At 44.1% G+C, this 17,014-nt stretch overlaps 1 protein-coding gene across 2 annotated transcripts in view; it reads right to left on the bottom strand.

The window, feature by feature from the left end:
* LOC134571116 (uncharacterized) overlaps nt 1–15,788 on the bottom strand; it is an 87,070-nt gene extending 71,282 nt beyond the window's left edge. Inside the window, exons 1-2 of one of the 2 annotated variants that reach the window (XM_063429196.1) lie at nt 15,744–15,788; nt 14,769–14,974 (exon numbers count right to left, since the gene is read on the bottom strand). The gene's annotated coding sequence lies outside the window, so the exon portion shown is untranslated. Of the gene's footprint in view, nt 1–14,768; nt 14,975–15,380; nt 15,405–15,743 lie in introns of those variants that run through there. The other variant, XM_063429197.1, reaches the window with a different exon arrangement.
* Nucleotides 15,789–17,014: the final 1,226 nt, after the last annotated feature.

Genomic DNA, 17,014 nt, shown 5'->3' with positions numbered 1-17,014 from the left:
AGTGCCAGGAAAACGATCCGTTTTCCTGGCACTGGAGGGTCCCTCTCCCTCCCACCCCCCAATCCCCAGTTACTGAAGGGGTGAAAACCCCTTCAGTCACTTACCTGAGGCAGCGGCGATGTCCCTCGCCGCTGTCTCCTCCTCTGCGCCGCTCCTCCTACTGGCTCCGTCAGCCGGCGGGCGAGACTGATCCCGCCCACCGGCCCCGGAGACCTAATGCGCATGCGCGGCAATTCCGCGCATGCGCGTTAGGTCTCCCCATAGGAAAGCATTGAAAACTATTTCCAATGCTTTCCTATGGGGATTTGAGCGACGCTGGAGGTCCTCACACAGCGTGAGGACGTCCAGCGACGCTCTAGCACAGGTTTCCTGTGCTATGGACCAGGAAGAGACCTCTAGTGGCTGTCTAGTAGACAGCCACTAGAGGTGGAGTTAACCCTGCAAGGTAATTATTGCAGTTTTTAAAAAACTGCAATAATTACACTTACAGGGTTAGGAGTAGTGGGAGTTGGCACCCAGACCACTCCAATGAGCAGAAGTGGTCTGGGTGCCTGGAGTGTCCCTTTAAGGGGTTAAATCCTTCTCATTGAATCCTGTCTCGGTCAGATCTCAGTACTCTGTAATTTGAACAGACTCCAGGATGAGATGTGACGGAACCTGCTATTAGGTAGACAGAGCACACAGCGCTGGCACAGTGCTCTCATATAAACACACAGCGGACCGGATATAAACAGTAACAAGGTGCAATTAAAAACGGGATATGTTTTTCTTCGTCTTAATTAAACCAACATTAAAATCATCTCCTAGGAGGATTATAGATTGGTTCTAGTGTTTCTAAACAAACCATACGTAATGAAATAATACCCACTATTTATTGCGGTCCTGACCTCTGCGGGCTAAATGTATAAATCAATAATTATTACGATCCAGGGTTTTATTAATGTGCGCGGCCATCTTAGCCCTATCAGCCACAGGATGTGTGGCCTACAGACAGACACCTGCTCCTTATAATATTTCCAGGAAGGGATAGTCGGACACATTAAAGGAATCAGGATCAGACACCAGCAAAAAGTAGGAAATATTAGCTGTAAGCACGATAAATACGGAGGTTCTGCATCCAGAATGGTGCAATCTGTAACATGAAATATTTGGCCATCTGTTTACATTTGCGTCGTAACATCCTGTATAAAGATCAGTAACTGTGCTTCATACATAGAAACAAAATGGCCAACGGAGAATTTGATTTAAAAAATGTTGCATTTTGTGCCGATTTATATACATTTATATAATTACGTCTGGCAGTAGTCTGTCAGAAATGCCCCAGAAATCGAATGATAAGTATCTTTGAAGGCATTTGGTCTGATATTTCAGTGGTGACCTTTGCATGTATTATTGTAATTAGAAAATCCTCTTTAATTCTTCAATGAGATGCTGCAGAGAGCTCAGACCATCACTCGCAGAGGCCTGTTATTGGCTGAATCAGGATGGGGGGAGATTCTAATTAATCATATCATTGCAGGATGCTGACAGCGGCCATCGCAGGCCCGGGGCGAGCATGTGACTTATACCCAGAAGGGTTTCCTTGATGCCCAGCCACGCAGAACGCAGTAAATCATTGGCAGAGTCTCCACAATGTCATGCAACACCCAAACAGATGTCATCATCACGTGGGCAAAGGAAATCTCCAGACCCACATATTCACCATTTGATTCTATAAGAGTCACAGTAACGACTGGAAATAATGATATCTGCTTTCTGAGTGTATTATGTATTAAATCACCCCTCCAACATTTCTATTAAATAACAAGGGACACTTTCATTTTAGGGGTGTGAGTGGGGGTGTGGCTGTTCTGGTTGTGAGTGGGTGTGGCCAGTGGCGGGGCTGTTCTAGGTCACTAAATAATAATTTATCTAACTAAAATGTAATTTATAACAAGAACAATGTATCTTATTTACACAGACTGATTTCAAAACTGTAGTTTAAAGAAAAATTATTGGGAGTCTTATTGCTGTGAAGCTCTGTTATACACTCAGACACATTACTCGGAGTATTATTGCTGTGGAGCTCTGTTATACACTCAGACACATTACTGGGAGTATTATTGTTGTGGAGCTCTGTTATACAGTCAGACACATTACTGGGAGTATTATTGCTGTGGGGTTCTGTTATACACTCAGACACATTACTGGGAGTATTATTGCTGTGGGGCTCTGTTATACACTCAGACACATTACTGGGAGTATTATCGCTGTGGAGCTCTGTGATACACTCAGACACATTACTGGGAGTATTATTGCTGTGGGGCTCTGTTATACACTCAGACACATTACTGGGAGTATTATTGCTGTGAAGCTCTGTTATACACTCAGACACATTACTGGGAGTATTATTGCTGTGGGGCTCTGTTATACACTCAGACACATTACTGGGAGTATTATTGCTGTGGAGCTCTGTGATACACTCAGACACATTACTGGGGGTATTATTACTGTGGAGCTCTGTTATACACTCAGACACATTACTGGGAGTATTATTGCTGTGGGGCTCTGTTATACACTCAGACACATTACTGGGAGTATTATTACTGTGGAGCTCTGTTATACACTCAGTCACATTACTGGGAGTATTATTGCTGTGAAGCTCTGTTATACCCTCAGACACATTACTGGGCGTATTATTGCTGTGGAGCTCTGTCATACACTCAGATAAACCAACAATATGGAGCTCTCAGAAAAGAATGACATGAGGATAGAAAAGAAGGACAAAGGTATTTAGTACTAAAATAGGGACACTTGGGAGGTATGTCAAATGTAGTTACAGGCCTAGCTAATTGAGCAACATATTGGGTATATCTTAATAAGGATTTGGGGGATTTGCTTGCTCTCTGTGCCGGTAATACCATAATGTGAGTATGTCTCTCTGTGCTGGTAATACCCCAATGTGAGTATGTCTCTCTGTGCCGGTAATACCCCAAATGTGAGTATGTCTCTCTGTGGTGGTAATACCCCACTGTGAGTATGTCTCTCTGTGCCGGTAATACCATAATGTGAGTATGTCTCTCTGTGCTGGTAATACCCCAAATGTGAGTATGTCTCTCTGTGCCGGTAATACCATAATGTGAGTATGTCTCTCTGTGGTGGTAATACCCCAATGTGAGTATGTCTCTCTGTGCCGGTAATACCCCACTGTGAGTATGTCTCTCTGTGCCGGTAATACCATACTGTAAGTGTGTCTCTCTGTGCTGGTAATACCATAATGTGAGTATGTCTCTCTGTGCTGGTAATACCATAATGTGAGTGTGTCTCTCTGTGCTGGTAATACCCCAAATGTGAGTATGTCTCTCTGTGGTGGTAATACCCCACTGTGAGTATGTCTCTCTGTGCCGGTAATACCATAATGTGAGTGTGTCTCTCTGTGCTGGTAATACCCCACTGTGAGTATGTCTCTCTGTGCTGGTAATACCCCAATGTGAGTATGTCTCTCTGTGCCGGTAATACCATAATGTGAGTGTGTCTCTCTGTGCTGGTAATACCCCAATGTGAGTATGTCTCTCTGTGCCGGTAATACCATAATGTGAGTATGTCTCTCTGTGCTGGTAATACCCCAATGTGAGTATGTCTCTCTGTGCCGGTAATACCATAATGTGAGTGTGTCTCTCTGTGCTGGTAATACCATAATGTGAGTGTGTCTCTCTGTGCTGGTAATACCCCAATGTGAGTATGTCTCTCTGTGCTGGTAATACCATAATGTGAGTATGTCTCTCTGTGGTGGTAATATCCCACTGTGAGTATGTCTCTCTGTGCCGGTAATACCATAATGTGAGTATGTCTCTCTGTGGTGGTAATACCCCACTGTGAGTATGTCTCTCTGTGCCGGTAATACCATAATGTGAGTGTGTCTCTCTGTGCTGGTAATACCCCACTGTGAGTATGTCTCTCTGTGCCGGTAATACCATAATGTGAGTGTGTCTCTCTGTGCTGGTAATACCCCACTGTGAGTATGTCTCTCTGTGCTGGTAATACCCCAATGTGAGTATGTCTCTCTGTGCCGGTAATACCATAATGTGAGTGTGTCTCTCTGTGCTGGTAATACCATAATGTGAGTATGTCTCTCTGTGCTGGTAATACCCCAATGTGAGTATGTCTCTCTGTGCCGGTAATACCATAATGTGAGTGTGTCTCTCTGTGCTGGTAATACCATAATGTGAGTGTGTCTCTCTGTGCTGGTAATACCCCAATGTGAGTATGTCTCTCTGTGCCGGTAATACCATAATGTGAGTATGCCTCTCTGTGGTGGTAATATCCCACTGTGAGTATGTCTCTCTGTGCCGGTAATACCATAATGTGAGTATGTCTCTCGGTGCTGGTAATACCCCACTGTGAGTATGTCTCTCTGTGCCGGTAATACCATAATGTGAGTGTGTCTCTCTGTGCCGGTAATACCATAATGTGAGTATGTCTCTCTGTGCCGGCAATACCATAATGTGAGTATGTCTCTCTGTGGTGGTAATACCCCAATGTGAGTATGTCTCTCTGTGGTGGTAATATCATAATGGGAGTATGTCTCTCTGTGCCGGTAATACCATAATGTGAGTATGTCTCTCTGTGGTGGTAATACCCCAATGTGAGTATGTCTCTCTGTGCCGGTAATACCATAATGGGAGTATGTCTCTCTGTGCCGGTAATACCATAATGTGAGTATGTCTCTCTGTGCTGGTAATACCCCAATGTGAGTATGTCTCTCTGTGACGGTAATACCATAATGTGAGTATGTCTCTCTGTGCCGGTAATACCATAATGTGAGTATGTCTCTCCGTGCAGGTAATCCTATAATGTGAGTATGTCTCTCTGTGCCGGTAATACCATAATGTGAGTATGTCTCTCTGTGCCGGTAATACCATAATGTGAGTATGTCTCTCTGTGCCGGTAATACCATAATGTGAATATATCTCTCTGTGCCGGTAATACCATAATGTGAGTATTTCTCTCTGTGCCGGTAATACCCCAATGTGAGTATGTCTCTCTGTGACGGTAATACCATAATGTGAGTTTGTCTCTCTGTGCCGGTAATACCATAATGTGAGTATGTCTCTCTGTGGTGGTAATACCCCAATGTGAGTATGTCTCTCTGTGCCGGTAATACCATAATGGGAGTATGTCTCTCTGTGCCGGTAATACCATAATGTGAGTATGTCTCTCTGTGCCGGTAATACCATAATGTGAGTATGTCTCTCTGTGCCGGTAATACCATAATGTGAGTATGTCTCTCTGTGCTGGTAATACCCCTATGTGAGTATGTCTCTCTGTGCCGGTAATACCATAATGTGAGTATGTCTCTCTGTGCCGGTAATACCATAATGTGAGTGTGTCTCTCTGTGCTGGTAATACCCCAATGTGAGTATGTCTCTCTGTGCCGGTAATACCATTATGTGAGTATGTCTCTCTGTGCTGGTAATACCCCAATGTGAGTATGTCTCTCTGTGCCGGTAATACCATAATGTGAGTGTGTCTCTCTCTGTGCTGGTAATACCCCAATGTGAGTATGTCTCTCTGTGCCAGTAATACCATAATGTGAGTATGTCTCTCTGTGCTGGTAATACCCCAATGTGAGTATGTCTTTCTGTGCTGGTAATACCCCAATGTGAGTATGTCTCTCTGTGCCGGTAATACCATAATGTGAGTATGTCTCTCTGTGCTGGTAATACCCCAATGTGAGTATGTCTTTCTGTGCTGGTAATACCCCAATGTGAGTATGTCTCTCTGTGCTGGTAATACCCCAATGTGAGTATGTCTCTCTGTGCCTGGATAATGAAGATGCTGATGAATTAATGTTGACAAGTTAATTTTCGGCGTGTAAAAAAACAGATGTTGCTCAGAGCCTGGAACAGCAGCTTTATACAAAATGGATATTAATTAAATCTTTTTTAAGAGTATTTGGAAGCAATGAAATAAAAAACATGAAAAATAAAAACACTTCAATGTATTCTTCTACTAGACAATTCAAACTTTAGAAATCATTGCTCTATAGTATATTTCAGCTAAAGGCCTTGGGACCCAGGATTAAACATTCCTAATATGCCTTTTCACAACATAAACCAAGACACACAAGGATTTCTTTTTCCCTCCGCTAAAGAATTAAAGCCTTCACACCGTTCAATTGCTGAATATGTTTATTCCAGTGAATCAGCCGCGGGATCTAATCGCCACCTATTGATCTGTGTCCTTGATGACATCACTGACTGACACTGAAATACTCTGCAATTCTTTCAATATTACAATTCCTTTTTATTTTAAGAGTTATTCACTAAACACTGCACTACTGATTACGAAATGTAATAAAAATAGTTCATTCGGAAACACAGTCTAACTCAGCTACAGTTATCATTTGGCTATTTTATCAAAAGTTTGGCATTTTTTAATTCACTTTATTCTATGTTTTAATGAAAAAGGTTAATTTATCATTTTAAGCCGGCTAAGAAAAAAAAACATAGCTGGTTTTGAGAAATGTTCTAACTTTGCTACTTTGGCTTAAAATGGTAAATTCATTTTGATTTCCTGCCAATTCATTCTTTCAACCATCTAACCACGACACGATTCCCCTGCCTGTATTTGTTTTAATTCTGTCATCGTGCGCTGCACTCTGATCTCTGTAACACTAGGACCTGTTTACCTGTAACCTGAGGATGGTAGACCGCCACGCTCCAATATCAGTAATGACTAGACTAAGCTTTGAGCTCATTAATATGGGTGGTAGCTTATGTGCTGGATGGTAATGTGCACTGCAGCCCAGGAGAATGTAGTGTTCTTTAAGTGTCCCTAAAGGGCAGTGCAGTCAGTTTAACCAGATTGTATTCTCGGAGTATAATTTAATATGATAGAACTTCTTTTTTAAGGCAATTTTAAGACAGTTTAAATATTTCTTTTTTTATTCCCTTTCTGGCCTGTACCCAAAATAAATAGGTCATCATACTTAATATTCTTATACGATGATAATGTATGCTGACATTTAGGGTCTTAACTAAATCGTGAAATATAATGAATTGAAAAACAAGCTTGCAAAATATAGCCAAATTGTATCTATGTTTGCCTTAATTTAGCAATTTCCATGTAAAATTTCACCCCAATTCATAGTCTGGTCAGTTATGCATGCACGCAAAAACAAAAAAGGATTAAAATACAAATAATCCAGTATCATAGAATCTCATTAATCGTCTGAGTGCCTAAGATTGTGCAGTAATGTGGAAACGTTATAAATATGAGTAACTGTAGGGAAAAAGATAGTGTCGTGGCAAACTGCTATGGGAATGAAACGGTCCATCATCACTTTAGGAATATTAACGCTAATTGTAATTCTAAAACCTTTCTGTGTGATCGTCTATTGTAAAACATACCGTAAACAATGAGCACTCATTTTCATAAAAGAAAAACCCTTGTAGATCCAACTGATGTAACAGTAAGTGATCTATTCTTTATTCTACGAATTAGACTTGTGCAAAATTAGTTTTGACAGGTTAGTCCGAACCAAATTCCTTTTAATCAACACCCAAATAATTCAATTTGTCCGGGCTTTATTGAATAGGACCCAGAGGTAAACCCTGGACAGATTGATTGATTAAATTATTTTTATTTATAGAGATTTTGGACTAAACATATTTAGTGAAATGTGGAAATTGTATGTTTTATAACATAAAGGTCGAATTGGAAAACTCTATTTTTTCCACTTTGGCAACTTTGCTGCTAAATGTAAATGTCTTCATCAATTTCTCTAGAGTTCCTGATTAAGCAAATAACCCCCTAAGGTTCTATAGCTGAAGACGTATTCGATCAGCTCTAAATAAAGCATAAAGTGTAAGGAAGCCTAATAAATCAATGGTAAACTGGGCCTGTTATGTAGGAATGCCACTGTATATGCCTATACTGCATAAACCAAGCAATGGAAACAACATGTTTTTACTTAGTATTGAAGATCCTTGCATTTACTCAAATAAAGCACAGCTGTGGGGGTCAGTGAGAAACGGCAAGCAGAGCATTCTGGGAATGAATAGAAAACAGTGTATAGGGCGGAATAGTGCGCAACAAATTGAAAGCCCTAGAAATAGTCTATAATAACTCATTATATATCATCATTTAATCTATACATTTGCTGGAGATTTGGCTTTTGCAAAGTATAGGTAACATTGTACAAGATATCCCAAGTGTATGCTGGGATACGTACATTTCAATGCAAGGAGAAATCTGGATGTTATTATGTGGGCAAGGAGAGAACTTTGCCTTTTAATGGACATTTGAAAATTGCTGCAAATTGGATTTCCCTTCTTGTGGATCAACAGCAGAACGAGAGCTATGTGAATGGTCGACCTTGATGGACTATGTAACTGTGTCTGGCACTAAGCTCCAGGAGACCATTTATATTCACAGCACTTTGATACCCAACGGGATAAGGGCGCAGTGTTTGTTAGAGCTCGGTCTACTTGTCTGAGCCACAGGCTCAAGCTTTACAATCTATCAGGAGATACAGAGTGTTTAACTTACTATAACATAGATTTCTTTGTGATATAATAGCTGACTGGAACAGGAAATAAAGTCTCCAAGCACAGCCTTTAAGAACACTGAATGCAAACAACAAAGTACACTCATTCTTCCAAATTTTGCCACAAAGATGGGTAACGCTGCCATCACACCAAAGTACCTGTGATTAAACCTCTGTCCAAAGGATGGGTAGATTGATGGATAGAGAGAGATGAGCAGTTAGACAGATAAACAGATAGACAGATGAAACGATAGATAGATAGATAATAGATGAAAAGGTAGATAGGTAAATAGACAGACAGATAAATGATAGATAAGACAGATAAAAGGGTGACGTTTCAGGAGAAGAGAGATAGGAGAGACAGGGCTTAGAATAGGGAGACTTTACTGGGAATACAGGGGAGATGCTTACAGAATACCCGTGGGAGCAACAGATCGTTCACAGACAGTGCTGGAGATACAAGTCTATGCTCCCAGCACAGAGATTAGTTTGTAAAACATTTGCAACAATCCGAAGCAGGGGAAAAAATTCCACAACTGCAGGGAAACAGTCACACTGGGAAGTTTTATATTCTATTTACTTAACCATATATTTTACAAATATGTATTTGTGAGATGTGAAAAATAACATTCAGTGTAGGAACCCACATCTCTTTATCCTGCAACGGGACGCTTCCATCTTAGCTCCCTGTCAATCATTGTTATTAGCTCCGCCCTTTACACCTGGCAGTCAGTATAGAGATAGCCACCTCCATCTTAGCTCCCTGTCAATCATTGTTATATGCTCCGCCCTTTACACCTGGCAGTCAATATAGAGAGAGCCACCTCCATCTTAGCTCCCTGTCAATCATTGTTATAAGCTCCGCCCTTTACACCTGGCAGTCAGTATAGAGAGAGCCACCTCCATCTTAGCTCCCTGTCAATCATTGTTATAAGCTCCGCCCTTTACACCTGGCAGTCAGTATAGAGAGAGCCACCTCCATCTTAGCTCCCTGTCAATCATTGTTATAAGCTCCGCCCTTTACACCTGGCAGTCAGTATAGAGAGAGCCACCTCCATCTTAGCTCCCTGTCAATCATTGTTATAAGCTCCGCCCTTTACACCTGGCAGTCAGTATAGAGAGAGCCACCTCCATCTTAGCTCCCTGTCAATCATTGTTATAAGCTCCGCCCTTTACACCTGGCAGTCAGTATAGAGAGAGCCACCTCCATCTTAGCTCCCTGTCAATCATTGTTATAAGCTCCGCCCCTTACACCTGGCAGTCAGTATAGAGAGAGCCACCTCCATCTTAGCTCCCTGTCAATCATTGTTATAAGCTCCGCCCTTTACACCTGGCAGTCAGCATAGAGAGAGCCACCTCCATCTTAGCTCCCTGTCAATCATTGTTATAAGCTCCACCCTTTACACCTGGCAGTCAGTATAGAGAGAGCCACCTCCATCTTAGCTCCCTGGCAATCATTGTTATAAGCTCCGCCCTTTACACTCGGCAGTCAGTATAGAGAGAGCCACCTCCATCTTAGCTCCCTGGCAATCATTGTTATAAGCTCCGTCCTTTACACTCGGCAGTCAGTATAGAGAGAGCCACCTCCATCTTAGCTCCCTGTCAGTCATTGTTATAAGCTCCACCCTTTACACCTGGCAGTCAGTATAGAGAGAGCCACCTCCATCTTAGCTCCCTGGCAATCATTGTTATAAGCTCCGCCCTTTACACCTGGCAGTCAGTATAGAGAGCCACCTCCATCTTAGCTCCCTGTCAATCATTGTTATAAGCTCCGCCCATTACACCTGGCAGTCAGTATAGAGAGAGGCACCTCCATCTTAGCTCCCTGTCAGTCATTGTTATAAGCTCCGCCCTTTACACCGGGCAGTCAGTATAGAGAGAGCCACCTCCATCTTAGCTCCCTGGCAATCATTGTTATAAGCTCCGCCCTTTACACCTGGCAGTCAGTATAGAGAGAGCCACCTCCATCTTAGCTCCCTGGCAATCATTGTTATAAGCTCCGCCCTTTACACCTGGCAGTCAGTATAGAGAGCCACCTCCATCTTAGCTCCCTGTCAATCATTGTTATAAGCTCCGCCCATTACACCTGGCAGTCAGTATAGAGAGAGGCACCTCCATCTTAGCTCCCTGTCAGTCATTGTTATAAGCTCCGCCCTTTACACCGGGCAGTCAGTATAGAGAGAGCCACCTCCATCTTAGCTCTCTGTCAATCATTGTTATAAGCTCCGCCCTTTACACCTGGCAGTCAGTATAGAGAGAGCCACCTCCATCTTAGCTCCCTGTCAATCATTGTTATAAGCTCCGCCCATTACACCTGGCAGTCAGTATAGAGAGAGGCACCTCCATCTTAGCTCCCTGTCAGTCATTGTTATAAGCTCCGCCCTTTACACCTGGCAGTCAGTATAGAGAGAGCCGCCTCCATCTTAGCTCCCTGTCAATCATTGTTATAAACTCCGCCCTTTACACCTGGCAGTCAGTATAGAGAGAGACACCTCCATCTTAACTCCCTGTGAGTCATTGTTATAAGCTCCGCCCTTTACACCTGGCAGTCAGTATAGAGTGAGCCACCTCCATCTTAGCTCCCTGTCAATCATTGTTATAAGCTCCGCCCTTTACACCTGACAGTCAGTATAGAGAGAGCCACCTCCATCTTAGCTTCCTGTCAATCATTGTTTAAAACTCCGCCCTTTACACCTGGTGGTCAGCATAGAGAGAGACACCTCCATCTTAGCTCCCTGTCAATCATTGTTATAAGCTCCGCCTTTTACACCTGGTGGTCAGCATAGAGAGAGAGAGCCACTTCCATCTTATCTTCCTGTCAATCATTGTTATAAGCTCCGCCCTTTACACCTGGCAGTCAGTATAGAGAGCCACCTCCATCTTAGCTCCCTGTCAATCATTGTTATAAGCTCCGCCCATTACACCTGGCAGTCAGTATAGAGAGAGGCACCTCCATCTTAGCTCCCTGTCAGTCATTGTTATAAGCTCCGCCCTTTACACCGGGCAGTCAGTATAGAGAGAGCCACCTCCATCTTAGCTCTCTGTCAATCATTGTTATAAGCTCCGCCCTTTACACCTGGCAGTCAGTATAGAGAGAGCCACCTCCATCTTAGCTCCCTGTCAATCATTGTTATAAGCTCCGCCCATTACACCTGGCAGTCAGTATAGAGAGAGGCACCTCCATCTTAGCTCCCTGTCAGTCATTGTTATAAGCTCCGCCCTTTACACCTGGCAGTCAGTATAGAGAGAGCCGCCTCCATCTTAGCTCCCTGTCAATCATTGTTATAAACTCCGCCCTTTACACCTGGCAGTCAGTATAGAGAGAGACACCTCCATCTTAACTCGCTGTGAGTCATTGTTATAAGCTCCGCCCTTTACACCTGGCAGTCAGTATAGAGTGAGCCACCTCCATCTTAGCTCCCTGTCAATCATTGTTATAAGCTCCGCCCTTTACACCTGACAGTCAGTATAGAGAGAGCCACCTCCATCTTAGCTTCCTGTCAATCATTGTTTAAAACTCCGCCCTTTACACCTGGTGGTCAGCATAGAGAGAGACACCTCCATCTTAGCTCCCTGTCAATCATTGTTATAAGCTCCGCCTTTTACACCTGGTGGTCAGCATAGAGAGAGAGAGCCACTTCCATCTTATCTTCCTGTCAATCATTGTTATAAACTCCGCCCTTTACAGCTGGTGGTCAGCATAGAGAGAGCAACCTCCATCTTAGCTCCCTGTCAATCATTGTTATAAGCTCCGCTCTTTAAACCTGACAGTCAGTATAGAGAGAGCCACCTTCATCTTAGCTTCCTGTCAATCATTGTTATAAGCTCTGCCCTTTACAGCTGGTGGTCAGCATAGAGAGAGCCACCTCCATCTTAGCTCCCTGTCAATCATTGTTATAAGCTCCGCCCTTTACACCTGGGAGTCAGTATAGAGAGAGCCACCTCCATCTTAGCTCCCTGTCAGTCATTGTTATAAGCTCCGCCCTTTACACCTGGTAGTCAGTATAGAGAGAGCCGCCTCCATCTTAGCTCCCTGTCAATCATTGTTATAAACTCCGCCCTTTACACCTGGCAGTCAGTATAGAGAGAGACACCTCCATCTTAACTCCCTGTGAGTCATTGTTATAAGCTCCGCCCTTTACACCTGGCAGTCAGTATAGAGTGAGCCACCTCCATCTTAGCTCCCTGTCAATCATTGTTATAAGCTCCGCCCTTTACACCTGACAGTCAGTATAGAGAGAGCCACCTCCATCTTAGCTTCCTGTCAATCATTGTTTAAAACTCCGCCCTTTACACCTGGTGGTCAGCATAGAGAGAGACACCTCCATCTTAGCTCCCTGTCAATCATTGTTATAAGCTCCGCCTTTTACACCTGGTGGTCAGCATAGAGAGAGAGAGCCCCTTCCATCTTATCTTCCTGTCAATCATTGTTATAAACTCCGCCCTTTACAGCTGGTGGTCAGCATAGAGAGAGCAACCTCCATCTTAGCTCCCTGTCAATCATTGTTATAAGCTCCGCTCTTTAAACCTGACAGTCAGTATAGAGAGAGCCACCTTCATCTTAGCTTCCTGTCAATCATTGTTATAAGCTCTGCCCTTTACAGCTGGTGGTCAGCATAGAGAGAGCCACCTCCATCTTAGCTCCCTGTCAATCATTGTTATAAGCTCCGCCCTTTACACCTGGGAGTCAGTATAGAGAGAGCCACCTCCATCTTAGCTCCCTGTCAGTCATTGTTATAAGCTCCGCCCTTTACACCTGGTAGTCAGTATAGAGAGAGCCACCTCCATCTTAGCTCCCTGTCAATCATTGTTATAAGCTCCACCCTTTACACCTGGCAGTCAGTATAGAGAGACCCACCTCCATCTGAACTCCCTGTCAATCATTGTTATAAGCTCCACCCTTTACACCTGGCAGTCAGCATAGAGAGAGCCACCTCCATCTTAACTCCCTGTCAATCATTGTTATAAGCTCTGCCCTTTACAGCTGGTGGTCAGCATAGAGAGAGCAGACAGAGTAGAGGAGAAATGAAAGTGTTTCTATGTCACCTTTTTTATTATATTGTGTATCCTGTGTGTGCCTTGTCTGAAATGGTTTATGTCATTTGTTAAATTTTTAAACTACAGAGCCCCAGAGGTGGCAAGGTAAATATGTGTGGTTGTTTTTTAAATCGTGCAAATGCTGAACTATATAATGAGCGTGATTTAGTAGATGGTGCCCATGAGATAGTTAGTCCTGTCTGGACTCCATGGTGGTGGAATGATTGATGGCGCATGCACTTATTTAAAGAAAATATTTACCCTGTCCCTTCCAGGGCTCCACAGAACACAAAACCTCTCTTGGGAAAACGTTAACACAAGTTATAGGTGATTGTCAGTGTTTTATTCAATTACGTGAATTCCAGAAAGTGACAGTTTCCCTAATATTTCCTAGATAAGAAATAAAGATATTTCAAACTGCTGCCAAAAATAATATTTCTCTTAAGAAAGAAATATAGTATTGAAACAGTGAAGATTGCCAGATTGTTTTTTTTTTTTTAGTTTAGAATGGTTTAGAGTTTTTTGGGGCACAGAATTTGCCAAATGATGCAGAATCCCATTGTAAAGCGCTACGGAATTTGTTGGCACTATATAAATAATAAATGGATGAATAATTTCCACAGACAGTATATGCATGGATCAATATATCAATGGCTTATTATTGGCAGATTTCCCCTCCAAATCTCTCTACAAAGACATGAGGTTTCAGACAAACCAAAATACATTTTCAATAAATATTGCTGTAAAAGGCCTGATCTTGTCACCAGCCGGACCAGTTCAAGGCTCCATGAAACCTGTGTCTGCAGCTCATGTGACAGGAACAATAGCTCAGAGGCTGCGGCTGTCACAGCCCGGTCACCCTTCTTGTCATTACAATAAAGGTCAGGATATTCCCAGGTGACAGTAAGTAGGTACCCACATGCAATGCTTCCTGACCTACCTACACACAGGTAGAGTTACCTCAAAGGCACCTTGATCAGTACATTTAGATTGTAAGCTCTTAGCAACAACCTCCCCCACCTTCCATTGGTCACAATGCCTCTATGTCATTCTGTGGCTTTGCCCCTTGTACAATGCTACGGAACAGGTTTGTGCTATGTGATTTAAGGGATGACAGTAAAAAAAGGGGTCCAGCTACACAGAGCAGGACAGGGATGAGCTGAATGAACACACCCCCTTTTGCAGAGAGAATGCTCCTTACCATGCTCACAGGAAGGGTCCACTTATTCCGCAGTGCCCCCAGTCAGCCTCCAGGCCAAGCAGGAGGGTCTGCTGTAAATCCATCCATGCATCCGGGAAATTGGCAGCATTGTCCTTGGATGTTCCAGCTGTGGATGTGTCTGTGTGGTGTCCCTGGATGATGGGTGTATGGCAGGGTGAGTGATTACAGCAGCTGGGGTGTGGGTGCTATAAAGGTGACAGATTAATATTGTGCTGTAGTTCTACAATGTGCATGAAGCAGATTATACCCCGAAAAGATCTGCAGAGCTGACTTGTACTGTAGGTACTGTGCTAGGAAGGCACTGATGTGGGTGTGTGTGCTTATAGTGTGTATTCCATCTATACTATGAGTCAGAGCCTGTGATATACCTGTATATAGTGTGGGTCAGTCGGTGCTGCTCTGCAGAGCCTGTGATATACCTGTATATAGTGTGTCCTGCGGTGAAGAGCCTGTGATATACCTGTATATAGTGTCCTACGGTGCAGAGCCTGTGATATACCTGTATATAGTGTGTGTGTCAGTCAGTGCTGCTCTGCAGACCCTGTGATATACCTGTATATAGTGTCCTGCTCTGCAGAGCCTGTGATATACCTGTATATAGTGTGTCCTGTGGTGCACACCCTGTGATATACCTGTATATAGTGTGTCCTGCGGTGCAGAACCTGTGCTTTACCAGTATATAGTGTCCTGCAGTGCAGAACCTGTGCTATACCAGTATATAGTGTCCTGTGGTGCAGAGCCTGTGATATACCTGTATATAGTGTGTCCTGCGGTGCAGACCCTGTGATATACCTGTATATAGTGTGTCCTGCGGTGCAGAGCCTGTGATATACCTGTATATAGTGTCCTGTGGTGCAGAGCCTGTGATATACCGGTGTATAGTGTGTCCTGCGGTGCAGAGCCTGTGATATACCGGTATATAGTGTGTCCTGCGGTGCAGAGCCTTTGCTATACCTGTATATAGTGTCCTGCTGGCTCCCAGCTCAGCTCTTTGTGTGTAGACTCTGCAGTAGCTTCTCTTGCATTGAAAATGAGCTGAGAGCTGCCTCCTCCTCCCTACTCCACCTCCCCATCATCTTCTACTCTCCTCCTCCAGAAAATCATCACTGCCTCGCTCCCTCTATCTCCTGCCTCTCTCTGTCCTAAAGCAATTACATGCTCACTCTCGCTGCCAGCATCCCTTCATCAGTTCCCCTCTCTCTCTCCCCATCAGTCTCTCTCTCTCTCTCCACTCCATTGTCTACACCAGTCTCTCTCTCTCCCCATCCCATTCTCTCCAGTCTCTCTCTCTCCCCATTCCATTCTCTCCCGTCTCTCTCTCTCTCTCTCTCTCTCTCCCCATTCCATTCTCTCCAGTCTCTCTCTCTCCAGTGTCTCTCTCTCTCCCCATCCCATTCTCTCCAGTCTCTCTCTCTCTCTCTCCCCCATCAGTCTCTCTCTCCCCATCCCATTCTCTCCATCAGTCTCTCTCTCTCTCCCCATCCCATTCTCTCCATCAGTCTCTCTCTCTCCCCCATCCCATTCTCTCCAGTCTCTCTCTCTCCCCATCCCATTCTCTCCGGTCTCTCTCTCTCCCCATCCCATTCTCTCCAGTCTCTCTCTCTCCCCATCCCATCCATCAGTCTCTTTCTCTCATTCTCTCCATCAGTCTCTCTCTCCCCATCCCATTGATTCCATCAGTCTCTCTCTCCCCATCCCATTCTCTCCATCAGTCTCTCTCTCTCCCCCATCCCATTCTCTCCATCAGTCTCTCTCCCCATCCCATTCTCTCCATCAGTCTCTCTCTCTCCCATCCCATTCTCTCCATCAGTCTCTCTCTCTCCCCATCCCATTCTCTCCATCAGTCTCTCTCTCTCCCCATCCCATTCTCTCCATCAGTCTCTCTCTCTCTCCCATCCCATTCTTTCCATCAGTCTCTCTCTCTCTCCCCATCCCATTCTCTCCATCAGTCTTTCTTCCCCATCCCATTCTCTCTCTCTCCCCATCACATTCTCTCCAGTCTCTCTCTCCCCATCCCATTCTCTGGAGTCTCTCTCTCTCCCCATCCCATTCTCTCTCTCCCCCATCCCATTCTCTCCAGTCTCTCTCTCTCCCCATCCCATTCTCTCTCTCCCCCACCCCATTCTCTCCAGTCTCTCTCTCTCTCCCCCATCCCATCCATCAGTCTCTTTCTCTCTCATCCCATTCTATCCATCAGTCTCTTTCTCTCATTCTCTCCATCAGTC

This window comes from Pelobates fuscus, chromosome 8 (assembly GCF_036172605.1).
Source record: "Pelobates fuscus isolate aPelFus1 chromosome 8, aPelFus1.pri, whole genome shotgun sequence".
Taxonomy (NCBI): domain Eukaryota; kingdom Metazoa; phylum Chordata; class Amphibia; order Anura; family Pelobatidae; genus Pelobates; species Pelobates fuscus.
The sequence above is the reverse complement of the archived record's forward strand: the minus strand, read 5'-3'. Positions and strand labels throughout refer to the sequence as shown.